Consider the following 21,923-nt stretch of genomic DNA (forward strand, 5'->3'; position numbering starts at 1 on the left):
AATCTTAAGTGTGTTCACTGAATATGTTTAATCATCCACAATTATCAATGTTAAAAGCTCTTAATAACCCCTTTATAGATGGTAGTACAGCAATAATAAATTGAACTGGTATCTACTAATAATTTTTTGTTTTTGTTTTTGTTTTGTTTTTTTCAAAAAAAGATATCTGTTACACAAATTGATCAATTATGCTCCAGAAAAAACAACTACAAGTTTTATAACATATTGAAATGAAATGATAATGTTAAAACTTAATACCCCTTTAAACACGGTAGTACAGCAAAATTATACTAGTAGAAATCGGAACAGTTATCTACTAATAATTTTTTCAAGAATTGAAAAAAAATATTATCTGTACCACAAATTAATCAATCATTGAAGTGTTCTATGAATATTCAATAATCACCTACCCTTTTAAAACTTGGTATCATTTGTGATCTTTTATTCCTCTTTGATTTGATTGATTTGATTTGATTTTATTCCGTATCTCCATATTGCACATACAACAATACAAGGTAAATAGATATAAAATGCATTAAGATAAATAACATAAAATACACATGAAAAACAAAGCAAGGAGATATCACAGGATAGCCCCTTAAGCCCAAAGGCTTATTTCCAAAGGGGTCCTTTATACATAAAAGGGCAAAAGGCATAAATACATTTAAAAAAAAAATATATATATATATGTTTTCATATTTTTAATTACCTTACACAATGTTGCTTTCTTATCCATATGAACGAAAGCATCAAATAATACAAAGTTTGAATTACTTGAACGCAATTTAATGCAAATATTTAATTTCCCACCGAATATTAAATATGTTCCACATTCTACCAACTATAAATAATGTAAGGACCGTTATTGTTAGAAATTAAATTTTATATCTATTTTTGTTTTGTTTCGTTTTTGTTGTTTTTTGTTTGTTTTGTTTGTTTTGTTTTTTTTTTTGTTTTTTACAAACTGGATGTCTGGTCTGTTTTTAAGCTACTCTTTTACATCCATTCATTAATTATTTTGATTATAATTTATAATGACAAGCTTATTATGATGTTTCACATCTTGCATGTCGTGTGTGCTTATACTTGTATTTGCAAGCCACCATCATCCTGGAACACTAATCTAGACTTCTATATTTATGACTGTGTTCCTCTTTATTGATAAGTAATGCAAAATTGATAAATAGTAATATCCAATAGGGCCTATATTCAATCTTAAAGCAATTTAAATTACTGTGAAAAGAAAGTTGAACCTATTATAATAGACATATTTTTACATCATTGATAAATACCATCATTTATATACTGTCATTATCCAACTTATCCTGTATGCGTAAATGATGCAAAGTAGGGCCTACATATTTCATATTTTAAGACAATATTAATCACTGTGAAATAAAAGTTGGACCTATTTATAATCATTATGCAACTTGTGCTGTATGCATAATTGATGCAAAGTGTCCCTTGTAATATCGACCTAGTCTCTTATATTTTGCAATTCTTTTCTACACCTTAGGGCATGTAAAAAGTGTGTCCTAGAAAGCGTTAACTTCATTGTCTTTTAGATTATAAATTTTGGTTTTCATGATGAACAACATCCCATAAGACTAAAATGGTTTTATATTTGTACATAGCAAAAGACATACATTAAGGACATCATATCAGGTTGATAAAGTATTGATGCATTAAAATATACCTTGTTTTTTAAATTTAACCGGTATTTCATTGAAGCCAATAGTTCTGTAAAACTATGCAATATGAAATGTATCTAATTTACATATAATGCACATGTACATGTATAGTCTCTATTTGTATTCCGAGTTAGATTTCAGAAATCATGGGAATTGCAAGTCTATAATAGTTAACAGTATTTTGCTGAAGAATAACGACTGATATCGTAAAACGGGATATTCGCCAAGTTTTATGACAGAAGAAAATCATTAGTAATGGTATCCGATGCCAATTTAAATTGTTCATCTAAAGTGAAATGAACGTCATCAGCTACTGTCATAACAATTTCAACTTCGTCTTGTATTGTTCTTCTTGCTTGTGGAAGAATAAGAAGCTAATTCTAACAAAACTTTATTCCTCTCGATACCTGTTGAGCTGAAGAAATATGCTGATGCATACCACATGTAAATTGACATCTCAATTCTGCTGAATTTACTTTCTGCCAAATGTGTTATTGCAGGATTATCATTCTCCGTTATCTTTTCTTTCTTGAATATTTAAGCGACGTATTGCTGCCATGGCCGAGAATGTAACTAGTCAGCTTGAGTAACTTATGGGTCTATTCACATCGCAAGCCACATATGATGCAATCCTCAACGCAATTGATGTGCAATATCAGCGGAAGACACTTCTGAAATATAACCAAAAAAAAAAAAAAACAGCAAAGAGAAGAAAACTATATGTGCTTTCCCCCATTGTTTGATACCTTTGTACCTTATTATGTTGATATTAATGGTTGGTATGTAAGCCTGATCCAAGATATAACTTCTAGATTTTATTTACTAATAACTGACTTGCATGCAGATAAGGTATGCAACCATGATACAAATCTTAACTTTTAAGGCTTACATTCGCCTGACAAATAAATATGTATCTCCATCCCATTAATAGAACATGTCCAAATACTCTGTCTGATTTGCACGTTGACCATTTCTTTTCGAGCAACATGTAATCCATTAAATGATACTCAATATGTGAGTTAATATGTCATCTTATCATACTGGTAATGCATGAGCTAATAATGGCAGAAAATTTATAATATAAACAACTGTCATTGCCTAATCTATTATCGTATTCAAATCGTGATAAAAAATGCAAACAAGCAAATTAAAAGATTTAGCGATAAAGCCACCACCCAAATTTTAGAAAGTTTCTGCCGACTTACATTTAATCGACTAACACTAAGACATATAAAATACTTAATTGATTTGTCTCAGTGTCAACAAAGCATTTACGGAGAAATGTTTAGACTACTTGCCTCTTTGTAAGCAATGTGAAGCCGATGGCTTCAGAACCATGTATAGCTTCTACCCCCGCACCATCACCCAGTGGAACATACTTCCTGCATCCATCATCCATGAGTCAACATCAAGCAAATTGTTCAACACCAAGGTCTGGAGCATACAGACACACTCAGCTCAGCTGTACACAGTCGAGACAGTGGATTCAAACCCAGCCTCATCAAACTAAGTCACTCTGCACCAGTCACTGTTTTTATGCGCACCTTTGGATTATGCACCCTCAGTTGAGTTGTTTTTAGACATTTGTGATGCCACCAGAGTCTGGACGTCGATACCAATTTGTCCTGTCCAGTATTTCTTTAGATGTTAGATGTAGATGTAGATGGCCAATTCCACCATGAAAATGACAAAACCAGTTCTGCTCTGTGGATGCTGAATATCGCTTCTATACACTTAAATATTAATGAAATATGAACATCCACTGATGCAGTAATGTATAGTTATCAAGCATATACTTTATAGATTACTACCAAACTAGCTACTAGTAATCTTTTTTCACTACCAAGAGCACAAAATTTTTTGGTCCATCAAGATCGAAGGAACAATTGCAAGTGCATTCACTAGGTGAACTATGGACATAACAAAGGAATTAAAAAATAAGACAGGAGACCTGAATGGCTGCACACCACTAAAGTGACAGCTGACTGGACAGAAAAACTGAGCTTGTTGCTATAACAACATAACAACAACCCCTAAATTAAAACTGAATTGACCAGGAGACCAAAACACTTTAAGTGTACTTGAGAATGCTCAAGTGGGAATAAGAGGATAAGCCTCTACACCTAGATGCACATGACAGCCTAATGTCCCCTGCTGCTGAGACAATCTAGTTTTTAAAAGATTTGCAACTTTAAAAAACGGAATTAATTAGTTGATAGTTCATTAATAACAAGCATCGAAGCAGGATCGACGGTCGATGCAAAGATCGAACAAATTTGTTTCTGGTGCCTTATGAGTCTTTTTATTTTTTTCGCCTATTATATTTATAAGCCGAACAAACTTTACCCACCTCCAGACATAATCACTGAACAATTCTGCACATGTGGCACCAAACAAATTCAGATTTAATATTGCAAGATCAAAAGTTCTGACCACTGCTCTAAGCTTAGTTTTACTAAACAAACTGTTGTTGTGGATGAACAGATATAAGTATCCTTTACAGTTTTGTTTACAAAGTCTCAATTTCATGTCTGCAACAGATTATTTACAATTCAAAATTAAGATTTCTTTATGCTCCCTTAATTTCTTTCATGTTTATGTTTAAATCGTGATAAATAAAAATTCACTTTTTCTTAACTCTCGCTACATTCAACAAAAATATATTTCAGAAATTTTATTGTTTGGCTTCTTCCTCTCCACCCCATCCACAAACAAAATCTCAATATTCATACAAATATATTTTAACCCCTGAGCACTACCTGCCGATCTAACATTGCCTCTGATTGGTCAATTACATGATATCTTCACTTTAATTACCAATCAGAATGGAGCTTTGCAAATATTTCACCCCATTTTTTTGTGTGGTGAAATTATTCTAACAATGTTGCTGATTGGTCCAATTGATAATGAAAACTTCTTTTTGGCCAATCGGCAGGTAGTTCTCATGGGGTTAAATTTGCCAATCTGAATTTTCATTTCGAGACTTTCTTATATTGCCTTCTTTTTTACTGTCTGTCCACAGAGTAGGACAGAGACAACTATTTCCATTCAATCACATAGCACAAACAGTAACACCAAAGTCAACAATCCTAGCATAATGAGACTCGGTGTAAGCTTACAGAAAACGCATATGCCTTGCACTGATGCAAAAGATTCATTTCAATTCTGTTGACTTAGACGTGCAATTGAGAGGTCACACAATCATTCAATCTCGCCAAACGACGACATGGCCGGGACGATGTCCGTTGTTGTTCCTGAATTCCCAATCTTATCCTGTACTTTTTAGCTATTCTTTTCACGTTTGTTCTCAAGTAACACAAGGCGGTTCTCGAACCACGAGTCTCGCCTGCTTTTGTGACCGCCTGCTTTTGCGATAACTGTTGGTAGAGAGGTAAATGAATTTGGCGGTTATCGGCTGGGCACGATTATCTGGCCGATGGTAACTGTACCCACCAAGTTTCATGCCCATGCAACAGTTTTTACTAATATGACCTCAGATGACCCCTGGTGGCCCTGAAATGACCTAAAATTTTGGCTCTAAATGTTGACTGTACCTCTCGTGCTAAGTTTCATGCCCATCGACAGTTTTTACTAATTTGACCTCAGATGACCCCTGGTGGCCTCGAAATGACCTTCCAAAAATTTGGCTTTAAATGTTGACTGTACCCATCAAGTTTCATGCCCATCCGAGTTTTTACTAATTTGTCCTCAGATGACCCCTGGGGACTCCGAAATCACCTTCCAAATATTTGGCTTTAAATGTTGACTGTACCCACCAAGTTCCATGTCCATCCAACAGTTTTTACTAATTTGACCTCAGATGACCCCGAAATGACCTTCCAAAAATTTGGCTTGAAATGTTGACTGTACCCACCAAGTTTCATGTCCATACGACAGTTTTTACTAATTTGACCTCAGATGACCCTGGTGACCCCAAAATGACCTTCCAAAAATTTGGCTTTAAATGTTGACTGTACCCACCAAGTTTCATGTCCATACGACAGTTTTACTAATTTGACCTCAGATGACCCTGGTGACCCCAAAATGACCTTCCAAAAATTTGGCTTTAAATGATGACTGTACCCACCAAGTTTCATGCCCATACGAGTTTTTAATAACTTGACCTCAGATGACCCCTGAGTGACCTCGGATGACCCCGTAATGACCTTCCAAAAATTGGCAAAACCAAAGAACTATTTCATCAAAGTAATAAATCAAAACAGAAAGATGCTTCCTTTACGAGTTATCACTCATTGAAAGTGCTACTTTGCTATACTTTACATGGAAAGCGACTATCTTAGTCGTCATATTTCCTTAATTACATGACCGATCAAGCTGTTATTGGGATATGTGATGCACAGTTGAAAATTAAGTGTTAAAAGATTTGGTGACCTCAGTTAACCTTTGACCTTGTATGTGACCGTTGACCTAACGAAAATGGAAAAAGTATGTTGCGCTGAAAAATCAAATTTGGCAATACCAAAGAACTATTTCATCAAATAAATCAAAACAGAAAGATGCTTCCTTTACGAGTTATCACTCATTGAAAGTGCTACTTTGCTATACTTTACAAAGAAAGCGACTATCTTAAAGTCGTCATATTTCCTTAATTACATGACCGATCAAGCTGTTATTGGGATATGTGATGCACAGTTGAAATATAATTATTAAAAGATTTGGTGACCTCAGTTGACCTTTGACCTTGTATGTGACCTTTGACCTCATGAAAATCTAATCAGGTCGAGTACCTCTGGCCACGCAACTCCCCACCAAGTTACGTCACTGTACCCCATACGGATCTCCAGATAATCTGTTCACAAGGTATTTTGCTTATTACGCATATATTATGCAAATTAGGTACTTAATTACCATATTTTACGCTCAAAATCTAATCAGGTCGAGAACCTCTGGCCCCGCTTACTCCTCACCAAGTTACGTCACTGTACCCCATACGGATCTCCAGATAAGCTGTTCACAAGGGTTTTTGCTTGATACGCATCAAATACGCATAAATTATGCAAATTAGGTACTTAATTAGCATATTTTGCGCTGAAAATCTAATCAGGTCGAGAACATCTGGCCACGCTACTCCCCACCAAGTTACGTCACTGTACCCCATACGGATCTCCAGATAAGCTGTTCACAAGGTTTTTTTTGCTTGATACGCATCAAATACGCATAAATTATGCAAATTAGGTACTTAATTAGCATATTTTGCGCTGAAAATCTAATCAGGTCGAGAACATCTGGCCACGCTACTCCCCACCAAGTTACGTCACTGTACCCCATACGGATCTCCAGATAATCTGTTCACAAGGTATTTTGCTTATTACGCATAAATTATGCAAATTAGGTACTTAATTACCATATTTTGCGCTCAAAATCTAATCAGGTCGACACCCTCTGGTCATGCTACCCCTATAAAGTTTCATCATCATAGCACTTACGGTTCTCAAGATAACGCGTTCACAAGCTTTTTCCGAACACACACACGCACACACACACACACACACGGACACACACACACCATAGTGATTACTAAGTCTCTCCCTGAACATTCAGGCGAGACAAAAAGCAGATATAACCATCAATGTTTTCTTATTTGACGACATGAGGCGTGCAATCATTCCAACCTGGCAATTTGATCATTTTTTTTCACGTGTTTGTCCAATACAAAATTTATGTTTGTTAGTCAGCAGTCGCTGTTAAAACAAAAGATTTCAGACAGAGAAGGGTTACTGACCAGGTGTTTTTGAATTAAATAGATCCATATTTATCGTTGCCCTAGGCAACAAACTAAATCTGCAAGAAAAAAAGTAACATTAATATTGCTAAAGTCATCAAAAATTAATTCAAACAATTCGACAACTTGTCTGCACATAGAGCATTATTGAAATCGCCTCCTACATTTTTGCTTTATTTTTTATGACTTTTTACTTATTTTAGTTTACATCTGATATAGTAGGGATCAAGTTTTTGATATAAGATATATTTCAGGCAGTGAAAATATCTTACACTTCCCATAATGCATTTCTTCCATTTCAATTGTCTGTACTGATTTGCTGTCTGCAACAGTGTCATTCCTCGATGAACAGCGCATATCCAGATCTTGCAAAATGTTTATTTCTTGACTATTGACCCAAGCTCAACCAGTCTATTCTTAACATGAAAACAAAGGGAGCTTTTAACAAGTAATAGGAGTGTCATTTGATGAAATGAGGTGGTATATCATGTTGCAAAGGATTATGGGTAAGGTATGCTATCTTCTCTGTATTTCAGGAGTACAAATACAAACCCTAATTCTTAATAATTAATCAATTTTTAACAAAAAATGTTTTAACTCTGCACCTGGTGAATACACTGTCAAAATGGTGTCTCGGTAAGCTTTTGGCAATATTTTGCAAACAGACAATTCCTCAAAAATAAAAAAAATATACAATACAATATAAGTGATGTATGCTTAATTGGGCTAATCCAGTTAAAATCCACACTACCCCTGTGGAAGATTTAAGAAATATCTTCCACAGGGGGAGTATGTTTTTCAAATGCAATTGGCAGGGATAATCATTTTGAATCCCATACTCCATGTATTATGGCTTTACCTTATATCTTCCACAGCTGGAGTGAGCATTTCAAATGGAAGTTAGCCAACTATATATCCTATTCAAAACTCATACTCCCTCTGTGGAAGATTTTAGATAAATCTTCCACAGGGGTAGTGTGGATTTCAACTGGAATAGCCCATTGGGACATGTCATCCAGCAAGTCATGTCTTGCCAGAAGACAAAAAAATCAAAATGTATCGAAACTGGCTTCAAATGACTCAATTAGCATTTGAAATTTGTCTTGAATGAAGATGTCTGGATTATTCTTGATTAAGTTCATCAGGATCATTAATGTGTAGAGACAGAACTTTGTGTCTTATTGGAGAAGTGTCTAAAACCTAGGCTTTACATGACATGTCTTTTTAGACAAGACAACTGATTATGTTTTCTATCATTGTACACAATGTTAAATTGCAAGGCATTATTGCAAAGACACAATTTTTACAGTGTAGTTTCATGTTGAAGGAACTTGAAATCTTAGGTCTATGTACGAGTAATCTTAGGTTGATCCGACTCCTCAACGTTTTCCCCTGTTAGGATTAAGGTTTACCTTTTTACTTCATCTACTTATTAATGTGTAAGAGGAAATATGATGCATAGGTATAAACGGGCTGTTCCAGTTCGAATACATACACCCCCTATGGATGGTATGATTTTAATTTTCTACAAAAGGAGTGTGAATTCCAAATTGGGTTTCCTGAATGTGTGACTCTTTTTGAAATTCACACCCCCTGTGAGCGAGATTAAGGTCATGTCTTCTACAGGGGGTGTATGGATTACAATTAGAATAGTCTAATATCAGAAATGAAATAAATGTGAATTTGATAATAACTTTCACGTACAAATGTTGAATATGTGATGTTACTTGTGTGATTTTGAAATTATATATGGGAATCACATTGGCTTATATTATGATATAAAGAAAATGTTATCACATGATGGAGAGGTATTACACAAGAGAAGAATCTTTTTAAAAATTACTTTTTACATATTAAATAGAGTGAAAAAAAAAATCTTCTAACAAAACAACCATCCATATCGCCTCACTACAAACATCAATCTTGCTTGCAAAATTTCAAAAACACGCAACATCAAAATCAATTGTTTTCCAAATTTAATTAAAAAAATAAAGACTTGAGCTAAGACTTTTCAACTCCCTGCATGGATTTATAATTAACAGTACACAAGACTTGAGCAAAGTCTGAGTGACCTGAGTTGGATACAAACAAGTGTCATTGCTGCTAAGTCCTCATCCATCTTAATTAAATTGAAACACACTGATGACAAAACACAAAATGAAATAAACAAATATTGCTTGCCAGAACTACTGTAATTAAAGATGTGACATTTAAAGGTACTATACTAGCAGTTATTTGCGAGATTTTTATGTGACATTTTCGAATGAAAGTACTCTGAAAGTGAAAGGCTTGAAACAGCTTAATTTAAGACTTATAATTGGACAATTTAGGTGGAAGCTTCTGTTGGTATGGACATTAACTTACAGCAACATACAATTGAATGGAGTTTCGAATTTGTTTAGCACTGCTGTTATCTTCATTTCTGTCAATATTTGATTCTAATAAATATGTAATGAGAATAAGTTTTATCCTTAATTCATAAAAAAGTTTTTCTCTGTTGCAGGAATTACTGGTACATGAAGTGCCCTTAACTCCATAAGGCAAAAAAAAAACCTGCTCTATGGGCCCAACCCAACTCTATCTAAAAAGATGTTCAGCCAAAGTGCATCAAAATGACACAATTTTGTCAATCACTTTAATGATTTCCATGCAACTGATGCATTTGAAAGAGTATAAACATGCATAGCATTACTTCAGACCATCAGATGTTCTTCAAATTGCTTCTTACTGCCATAATATCTTAGAAGTTATTTTTGAGATATTTAGTAATACTTTCATATCTCTCAGATACTCTATAATGCCAACTGGTCAGGTCATATTGCCAGGTTCTTGAATAGGTCAACAAGATTTTGAAAGAAAAGTTGAATCTGAATTGATTTTGAAATTTGAAGTGATGAAAGCAAAGTCCCTAGAGTAATCATGCTTAACTACATGCAGGGATGCCAATAGTATCAGTCCACATGCATAGTGGTTCAAATCACCAAATTTTTCTCTTAACCACTGGTTTCTATTTAGAGGTTAATAACTGCGCATCGGTTATTTGGAGGCATTGTGAAAAATCTAAACATTTTGCCTTTGGAACCGAGGAATATCCCGAGGGCGTAGCCCCGAGGATATTCCGAGGTCCTAAAATGTTTAGATTTTTCAATGCCATATATTACCGATGCAAAGTTATTAACCTCATTCATACCCGTCACTTTAATCTCTTCACCTTACAAAATAACACAAAATTTTGCTCAAAAGTTTATAAAAATAGATGATTTTTACATCTTCCCTTGCCAAAAATCGACCAGGCTAAAACAGAACGACCAATAACAAAAGTGCGTATCACAATCTGTGCAAATATGGTAGCGCGCAATCCAAATCTGACAGCCAGCCTGGCGCAGTTTGTTGGACGCACAATACCGCGCACGCAGAAGTCAATTGTGTGCGACATTGGAACAATTACGCATTTTGCGGTCAATTGTGAGATTATATTAATGACCGCGATTTGCGTTCGCGTTGTCGCAAATAATAAAATATGATTGGATCGCACGCATCGCGTTTATTAATGAGGTTATGAATTGTGCTTATGGAACAGGAAACTATCGAAAGCGGGATCGAAAGTCACAAGAGCCAAAGTCTTAAAAAGTTTGTTCTTAAAAATTGGGTTTCTTTGAGACAGCAAAAGGTCAAAGCCACCCAATTAGGTTACCAAATCACAGCCTTGGCAACCCTGAACATGGAAGATGTCTCTTTGTGTATGCCGTCCAAAATTTCTAACAGGCATAGTGTGGTAAACCCACATGAAAAAAGTGTCAAACAATTTGTTAGCCACCCACACACAATTTTTTTCGGATTATTCTCACCAATGTAAAACCAATATACCCACAAAATTTGAAACATTCTCACCTAACAAAAATCTTAATCATTTTCTTATGTTAGGACCCACCTGCCTGTAGAAATTCAATTACCGATAAACCATAGAAATTTATCTAGCGTCTAATGTAGTTAAGGTTCACAAGAAAGTGACCGTTATAATTAAGATCTTATGTTCTGAAGCTCAGGTAAACCACCCAATAAATCTCACAATAGATTAAAATGATCTAAAATGTTGTCACCTTTAAAACCGAAGAGTCACTGAAACAGGAGTGACAGATACTTGGGTACTATTTTGAGAAATTGGCTTGATGAATTTCCTTAAAAATATTCTAAAATATGTTGATTTTTGAAAAAATCAAAAAACATTTCACTTATTGATAACTAGACCAACAGTTCACAGACATCAAAGTGTTAAATCATGAGGCCATAGTAGAGTCCATATTAGGCGATTGCAGATGAAATCCATACAACCATAATAGAAGACATGTCCTCAATCTCCCACACAGGGGGTGCAGATTTTAAATGGAGTTACCCATTTAGGTAACCCCATTTGAAATCCACACTCCCTGTGTGGAAGATAAGGATATGTCTTCCATAGGGGTGTATGGATTTCAACCAAAAAACCCATTCCTGAGACCAGATTAGAGTCCATAACTGGGTAAGCATATTATCAAGTCCAAGTGTCATGCAAGCAATTTGACTTGACCATACATTGGTTTCACCCTGTGGATGCATCAGCTGTCCTATGGGGCATTGGTGGTGTGATCAAATGCTTCAGTGAATCTCCCTTGAGGACTGTGTATCCTTTCTCTTGTCCAAGCATAACCTATAGAAACCCACAGCTATAACTAGTTGCACGTGGACAACCAAAGTAGCCTACAGGTCAAAAAATTGATAAAATTTGCTCATTTGTAAAAGTGTGACTTTTCATCAAGTTCATGATTATCTCCTTATATATTTTACATATCCTTGTAGCCATCTCCACTCAGACAATAAGATTAGGCTTTGGATCCATCAAACAGTTTCTGTAGGAAAAATCATATTTTGCACCTGAAGCTTGGCATATTTCATGAGGAACTAAATATAGAGCTCGATGTCACACTCATATAAAAAAATTGAGCATAATTTGAATCTTTGACAAATTTTTTTAATATGTGGGAGAGAGTATAGTATTCAGTAATGTTATAACAGCAAATCTGTGTTTTCCCGTACAGTTGCTTGCACTGATATGAAATATGGCTTTTTTTATGTGAAACAGAGTGTAAAGCCCTAATGGCCTTCTCAATCTGGGATGTTTGTAGTTTGGTTTATTCTCACTTTACACTGGTGTCAATTTTGTCAATTTTGAAGTGGGACAGACTATAGATCCTACTGTCCAGCTCGTGTAGCAAATCTGAGTGGGCCGTGTAGAAAGAGAAAGGCGCATATTACGACAGATTACAAATTTAGATTACGTAAAAACACAACACAACCTGACATCCAGTTACCGGTCAACGTACGATGACGTTAAATGTCATCAGATTTTTTGTATCTCATCTTCTGAGATTAGTTTTGATTTATGATTAATCATTGAATAATGTATTTACAGCATAATGGGTAATTTTCGTGGGGGTTTAAATTTTACACTTTTCTAAATTAAAACTGTGAATTTAAAACACTACAAATATATTTTTAACCCAAAGGCTTCAATACAGAACTGTTTTAAACTGTGAATAAAATAATCCACATAACTGTTCAGAACTGTTAAAATGATGAAAATTCAACCCCACAAAAATTATCCTTTTTATGATATAGATAACATAATTCAGTGAACTTGAATAACACTGACATGTAAGCTTTGTATTAAGCCATTGAAACGTTTTCCACCTTAATAAGAAGTTACTTTTTGAATATTATTCTCAAAACTGTAACATCCTGCTTTTAAACATACAACACAAACACTAGGCATGTTGTTACTCATTTGAATGCATTTTTCATATACAATTCAAATATGGTCACAATAAATCAAAATTCTGTAATTTTTTTAATATACAATGATAAAATCTGAACTCTACTTGATATACCAAACAGAAAAAGGGTTAACATCGCATAAGAAGATATGAAACAAAGTACAAAATAATTTTATAATTTATCATAACAGATAAATGTCAATTTTTCACTCTCCGATGAGATGAGATTAGCGAGTACTTTCTATATTATTTACCTTCATCTCCTCTTTGCACACCCACCCTGTAAAGAACTAAGCTTAATTTTAAAAATTCAACCAAATTGAGAGATCCTTGTACTCAAAGAACATCTTTATTGCATGATAGTGAAATTATAGACAACATCCACTCTTCTTTGCATCTCTCATGAGAATGACACCTAAATAATGATAATAATATAGAGAACAGCCCTAAAGGGATAAAATAGCAAATCAACCAATTTCAACTTCAGTAGAGTAGCAGGAAGCTATACACTGCTCCGTGTCTTCTTTGAGAAGATAAAATAAAAATGAAGCAAATCATCTCTCGTGTTATTTTGCGGATATTATCTCTCTTGCCGTGATGTGTTTGTGTGGGCGATATCCTGCGACTAACATAGTACTTCAAATAATGTTAACCTGTTGGAGTGCGATGTGATGATTACAGCAACTTATTTCATTATGTTTTTACCAATTATTATAATTTTAAGTAAAGAATTTGCCAAATTATAACTTATTTGTATATTCAAAGTTAAACCTAAAATGCTTTCAAATTAGTAAAAACATGGGTAGTACTATTTAAGATCTTTAGATAATAATAATTATATCTGAGACTGAAGAAGACAATTTATATGTTAGAAGTAGTACCTGTGTGCAAAGCCTTACAAATAATATTTGCACATGGTTTCATGTTTAAGTGTACTTTAAATGTTAATTACCCTGGAAACATTGCACAATCAAAGCAGTATTTTTCTTGCATTTATTTAGCAAATCCATCAATTTGGAAAAAAATATATAATAAAATTATAGTTTTGGGAGCAAAATGATGCATTTTGACATTGGTACAGCTCAATATTGCTAGCATTGCAATTGATGCTTTGAGAGTTTTGCAGTAAGGATATTGCTATTTCAAAAAAACTTCTTGGATATCATTGTCTACATCAGAAGGTGACTGTCATCCATCTCTGATACGATCCAATGTCACACACTCACTATGTAATTGATAATAGGCTGGCGTCTGTTTAGATTTATTGATGTGGCAAATGCATAGAATCAACAGAACATTCTATGTCCATATTCTATGCAATAGCATCATAATGTAAACAACCAAAAATAAATCAAGCATTTTTTCAATTTTTTTCAAATCCAATATTCTTGCCCATCGAAAAGGAATGAATGTGATGAAAATTCAATCAAATTTGTTCCACAATATTTTATCAAATTTATTCACAAAATCTCAAATTCTTTCTACAAAAAAGCCAGAAAGTGCTGATATAAGTATGGATGAAGTAGCTATCTACTGCTGTTACAAGTATGGATGAAGTAGCTATCTACTGCTGATATAAGTATGGATGAAGAAGCTATCTACTGCTGATATCAGTATGGATGAAGTAGCTATCTACTGCTGATATCAGTATGGATGAAGTAGCTATCTACTGCTGATATCAGTGTGGATGAAGTAGCTATCTACTGCTGATATAAGTATGGATGAAGAAGCTATCTACTGCTGATATCAGTATGGATGAAGTAGCTATCTACTGCTGATATCAGTATGGATGAAGTAGCTATCTACTGCTGATATCAGTGTGGATGAAGAAGCTATCTACTACTGATATAAGTATGGATGAAGTAGCTATCTACTGCTGATATCAGTGTGGATGAAGAAGCTATCTACTACTGATATCAGTATGGATGAAGAAGCTATCTACTGCTGATATCAGTGTGGATGAGGTAGCTATCACTGCTGATATCAATGTGAATGAAGAAGCTATCTACTGCTGATATCAGTGTGGATGAAGAAGCTATCTACTGCTGATATCAGTGTGGATGAAGTAGCTATCTACTACTGCTATAAGTATGTATGGAGTAGCTATCTACTGCCGATATCAGTATGTATGGAGTAGCTATCTACTGCTGATATCAGTGTGGATGAAGTAGCTATCTACTGCTGATATCAGTGTGGATGAAGAAGCTATCTACTACTGATATAAGTATGGATGAAGTAGCTATCTACTGCTGATATCAGTGTGGATGAAGTAGCTATCTACTGCTGATATCAGTATGGATGGAGTAGCTATCTACTGCTGATATCAGTATGGATGGAGTAGCTATCTACTGCTGATATCAGTGTGGATGAAGTAGCTATCTACTGCTGATATCAGTGTGGATGAAGTAGCTATCTACTGCTGATATCAGTGTGGATGAAGAAGCTATCTACTACTGATATAAGTATGGATGAAGTAGCTATCTACTGCTGATATCAGTATGGATGAAGTAACTATCTACTGCTGATATCAGTATGGATGAAGTAGCTATCTACTGCTGATATCAGTGTGGATGAAGAAGCTATCTACTACTGATATCAGTATGGATGAAGAAGCTATCTACTGCTGATATCAGTGTGGATGAGGTAGCTATCACTGCTGATATCAATGTGAATGAAGAAGCTATCTACTGCTGATATCAGTGTGGATGAAGAAGCTATCTACTGCTGATATCAGTGTGGATGAAGTAGCTATCTACTACTGCTATAAGTATGTATGGAGTAGCTATCTACTGCCGATATCAGTATGTATGGAGTAGCTATCTACTGCTGATATCAGTGTGGATGAAGTAGCTATCTACTGCTGATATCAGTGTGGATGAAGAAGCTATCTACTACTGATATAAGTATGGATGAAGTAGCTATCTACTGCTGATATCAGTATGGATGGAGTAGCTATCTACTGCTGATATCAGTATGGATGGAGTAGCTATCTACTGCTGATATCAGTGTGGATGAAGTAGCTATCTACTGCTGATATCAGTGTGGATGAAGTAGCTATCTACTGCTGATATCAGTGTGGATGAAGAAGCTATCTACTACTGATATAAGTATGGATGAAGTAGCTATCTACTGCTGATATCAGTATGGATGAAGTAACTATCTACTGCTGATATCAGTGTGGATGAAGTAGCTATCTACTGCTGATATCAGTATGGATGGAGTAGCTATCTACTGCTGATATCAGTATGGATGGAGTAGCTATCTACTGCTGATATCAGTGTGGATGAAGTAGCTATCTACTGCTGATATCAGTATGGATGGAGTAGCTATCTACTGCTGATATCAGTATGGATGGAGTAGCTATCTACTGCTGATATCAGTATGGATGGAGTAGCTATCTACTGCTGATATCAGTATGGATGGAGTAGCTATCTACTGCTGATATCAGTATGGATGAAGTAGCTATCTACTGCTGATATCAGTGTGGATGAAGTAGCTATCTACTGCTGATATCAGTATGGATGAAGTAGCTATCTACTGCTGATATCAGTATGGATGAAGTAGCTATCTACTGCTGATATCAGAATGGATGAAGTACCGGTAGCTATCTACTGGTGATATCAGTATGGATGAAGTTGCTATCACTGCTGATATCAGTGTGGATGAATTAGCTATCTACTGCTGATATCAGTGTGGATAAACATGGTAAATTAATTATCTAATAAATCTAATTCTGATATCAGTGGATACTGGATAATCTACTTCCAAAATCAGTGTGGATGAACTAGCTAGCTATCTACTGCTGATATCATTGTGGATGAACAAGCTATCTACTGCTGATATCAGTGTAGATGAAGTAGTTATCTAATGCCGATTCTACTGCTGATATCCGTGTGGCATCTATTGCCAGAATCCCTTATAATTTTCATGTGCCTGTTAAACAAGCACAAATACATGAAACATTGGACACCTGCACTGGCTATAAATGCATGACACATCACCTGGACTACATCACAAAATAGCTAACTTTCCTTCTTTTTTAAGTTTATTACAGCTTTCAAATTCATTTTAAAGAAATTCAAAGAGGAATTGACAAGCATTGGATTGGAGGTGTTGTAATCATTATTGACTACCACACTACACTGTCCAGTCAACAAGTATTAATAAAAGTCAAGAGTTTTGTTATTGCATGACAGTGTGATCATAAAACCAAAGCTATTGAGAGTTTGACAATATAGACAACAAGTTCATAATATGTGATGCGATCAAGCGAAATGAGTCACTTGTCGGGAATTATCAAAATTCAGTTTTTGATTGCATTAGAAGAGCAACTTTCAGAGCTTTGTTATGATGAAAACCATATCCCAATTGGACTTATCGTTCCTGAGATATTGGCATTTTAGTGTTGCTCAAAACAATGAAATACAAAGGAAGTTGAAAGGTATTACTGGCTATATCTCAAAATCAATATTCCCGACAAGCGACTCATTTAGCTTGATCACATCAGACATATGAATGTTTGAAATCTAAGTCTGTGGCCAATTCAAAATGGAGGTCACTGAATGCTTGATGTACACCTATCCCGTCTGCTGTTATTGGAATTGATGTATTGAGGCTATCTGTGCCATACTTTTTAATTCAGCTCAATAAGGACTGCTAAGGGCCGATATTCAGCTCAATAATGTCTGCTAAGGGCCAGTATACAGTTTGACGTTTTTGTATGCATTTTGCCATTGCTATAAACACAGAAGGATATTTTGTTTTTTCGCAAAAACAAAATGTTGGAAATAAGAACAAAGCATAAAACAATGCTAATTGTTTGAGAGGAAAATTACAGCTGAGAACCTAAAATAGCATTGGAGATTGGAAAACTTAGCATTAATAGAAATGGAAGAATGCCTAAAAATGTTAGACTATAACAAGCCCTTAGGCCACATAATTGCTACATGTTTGTCAACCCTGCCTCTTTCCTTTTTCCATTGCAGCCATCTTTTTAACTATTTGGGAAAAAATCAGTTGAAAAATGCCATTTTTTTGGATTTTTTGAAACTGATGTTAATCTTTCATTTCTGCTTTCTAGCCTGATTAATATATGTATCAATACAAAAAAATGAAACATTCTGTTTTTGTGTAAGACTACATGTACCCTACTAAACCCTAACACACACTTCTACCCCCGATGGTTTGATTACCAAAAACCACATAGATATCTCGGCACCTTGGAAGGACAAGTACCTGTCGACACGATATTATTGGCATCTCGGAGTAGATCTAATGAAACCGAGAAGCAACCATCAAGTAGGTCAAAAATGAGGCCTCAAATGCAGCAAAGATTGTGATTTGTGCCGCACCTTGAATGTCAGAATCAATGAGTCCGATCACGCAGCAGCCCGGACGGCAAGCTTTTAAGGTCTCGTTTACCTCACTGCAGTCCACTACTACATAACCATGGTTGGACTCATATGTGATGTGACCCTCAACATGCATATTTTTCTTCTCTCGTTTTCTGATATATTTTCTCGATGTGCCGAAGAAACTTAAGCATGTTGGTCATCCGAGTTTACACATTTAAAAAGCTTCTAAAAAGAAAAGTATAATCATGTGTTAAGTTTCAAGTGGTTTGGGACACAACATCTTGGTAACGTAGACAGTAACACATGAAATCTAATATTTTGTTAGCACACTAACCTTATATTTTATTTTACATTTCCATTCAGGTCAAAATGGTACAAGAGAGTGGAAAGAAACCTGAACATGCAGCAGCCAGATTTATCAGATCACAATGTTTTTTAATGCGTTACAAATAGTAAATTATTCTTATACAATCTTGTCATTAGATGCCATTCTTAATGTTATCTTGGAAGTTATGATGTCAATTTCTTTGACTTGTGAGTTTGCATAGTTCAATATGTGTAATAAACGAACAAACATACAAACAAACATAATTAACAAGCAGATAAAAAAGTATTTTAATATTAGGACCATACATCCAGCCTGATTCAAAGGAAGTTATAGATGTACATTTCTAAATGTGTACACAATTTGACAAAATGGCTGCCCTACCATGACCAAATTAAATTATGTCAACCATTTTAAATATCAAAATTCTTCATTAGTGAGCTTTCAAAAAACTTGTGAATTTGTGTAGTGAACTTTAATTCAAATTCAAAAGTAAAACATAATTGGTTGAATTTTACAGGTGGTAACAATCTAAAAATGCATCTAAAATTTTGAAATTGTTGTTTGATATTTTTCCTCTCATACCTAATTTGGGTAAACTTTGGCAAATTTTGGATAAATTTTGGCAAATTTTAAGCCAATAATGGTTAAAATTTTCCCAAAAATGATTCTCATTTAACCCAACATATTTGCAGTGTCTATAAAGAATTTTAAAAATTACCAACGAATACAGTAAAATGGAACAGCATTAAGTATGCAGGAACTACTACTAAAGGGACGGCCCTCACACCTTTGTATCAACTACACAGGTGTTAAGGGAACTACAACTCATGCAATATGCACAATATAGCAAATAGCGCACTGTGTACTATAGCAAAAATAACACTCGCACTTGACGAGTGTTTGGTTGCATACTTAAAAACCTGTGTAATTCTTTAATTGAAGCTTGGAGGCGACTGGCTGAGCTTTTCTGTTCTTGTTTATCGTTGCATTAATAAATGATACTTGGCGGCTATTTCAAGAGAGCAATGATCGGGGAGGCGAAGAGGTATGAGTCCTTGCACCTACAGGAGGGAATGTAACAATCCCATCAGCCTTTGCTGTTTCACTTAAGGTTGTGTAAATGTTCTCGTTCATTATTTAGATGAGAATGTAGTTGAACGGGCTGAAATTAAAAGAAAGTGTGAAAATTTGGACAACAGAAAAACCTGAATTGGGGTTTAAACCTGAAAATTCCCATGCCTGACTGTCACAGAATTGAGAAAACACTTTGTTCTTTCAAAGTTTGGGCTACTAATTGTTGAAGTTCAATTTGAAGGTATATTTTTTCAATGTAATTGCTTTATACACAGATATACATATAAAATTGGTGATTTTGAGCCCAGACTCTAGGACCCCACAGGTCTCCCCAAAATGACCACACTGAAAAAATATGGGTCCACAAATTTGGACGAGTGAAGTGCCCGCATCTGCACACACAACACTACATTTGTCATACACAGAGAATGGTGCAACTGGGAAGTTTGAAAATATTTCACTCGCAAAAATATCCCCTATACCTTGGCATTTTCTTTATATTCTACAGCCTCTCAAGTAAATTGATTGCTGCTTTTACAGCAAGTTAACCTGTGATCCTATCCCTGGACACATCGTATACACGCATACATATCAACCTGTCCATGCAACCTGACATCAAATTAAAACAAAACAACATCCCTTCTGCTTCAATGTTGATGTTTTTGTCTACCTTCATCATCATATCCTAGCATACGTAAACCAAAAAATTAGGTCAACTCTACAAACCAACAACTGGCCTTTAGGCCAATCCAAGTATCGTAGCCGACTTAAACGTCAGCATACGGTGACAAGATCTGGGTTTGGCTTCCGCTCTCGTAATAGATACAAGTACAGGTGAAGTTGACTGGTGTGTATACAAACTAAAGGTAACATGTGTGATACATTTAGTTAACATGGCTCCTCGGGTAACTTTCCCTTTTGCACAACTATTTACAGTATGTGCTGTGGCTACTTTCTTCTTGAACGACAATCCAACATGGCGGAATGTAGATGAATAGTTCATGTGCAAAATGCATTACATCAGTTTGAGATATAGGCAAATGTAACTCTTCAAATAAAGATATATAATAAGAAAATATGTGCTGTTTTTGATCACACTTTCAAAAATATACATTGAATTTTTTAAAGTATGGTCAATTATAAGCTAGCATTATTGAGCAGATGTTGATGGCCTTAACACAAAAAGTTTGCAAATATATGTTTATTATCTGAACTTCTTGGATGCCTTTTAGTACTGATCAGCTATCTCCTGTGTCATGATTGTTTTCAAACTTGAATTATTTGAAAGGGATGATATGATTGTTTTTGTTCTTGATTGATAAAATATAGTCTATTGACTACCATGAACTTTCTCTTGTTGACAAATTGGTGGAAAATGGCCGGTGGGCAAGACTAGCTATGATGGATGAAATCTGACCTACGTTTAATGAATGTTTCCTTTTTACAGTAAATTCTCTTCAAATTCTATAACTCCTTAAACCAGGTCATTAACCCTAACCCTACCGAGGTTTTTGGCTATCGGAAGGGAAAGAAGGAGCGAAAAAGGAGAGAATATGAAGAAGAAAGTCACTTGGCACCCCCGGGCTTCGTATCTCTGTTCTCTCGCATGCCACGCAGCAGATCCCCAGCATGTAGCTACACAGGTGGCGTTGGCCCGGCCAAGCGATTCCCTGGTATATATGACTTGGTCTGATTAATGCATCAAGTCCCGTGGAATGCATGCACGCAGAGCGGTTTTAATAGTGAGCTTTAGTGAGTCCTAGTTCTGTTAGGGTTAAATAATATCATTAGGTATCTATTAACCAGATCAATGGAGATTACTTTTGATACACCCTGTATAACAAACTCCCATGACATACAAACGCATCCTGGACTTGAGGGTTTTTCCTGTATGCAATTCAGATGCACAATTTTTATCAATTT

At 35.2% G+C, this 21,923-nt stretch overlaps 1 protein-coding gene and 1 long non-coding RNA gene across 2 annotated transcripts in view; both read right to left on the minus strand.

The window, feature by feature from the left end:
• LOC140171447 (chondroitin sulfate proteoglycan 4-like) overlaps positions 1-21,923 on the minus strand; it is a 273,253-nt gene that overhangs the window by 45,542 nt on the left and 205,788 nt on the right.
• On the minus strand, positions 5,004-6,602 carry LOC140172175 (uncharacterized). The gene is made up of 2 exons (XR_011861690.1): positions 5,721-6,602; positions 5,004-5,615 (listed from the first exon to the last, which is right to left on the minus strand). It is a non-coding gene; the product is annotated as an uncharacterized lncRNA (long non-coding RNA).

This window comes from Amphiura filiformis, chromosome 15, assembly GCF_039555335.1.
Source record: "Amphiura filiformis chromosome 15, Afil_fr2py, whole genome shotgun sequence".
Lineage (NCBI taxonomy): Eukaryota > Metazoa > Echinodermata > Ophiuroidea > Amphilepidida > Amphiuridae > Amphiura > Amphiura filiformis.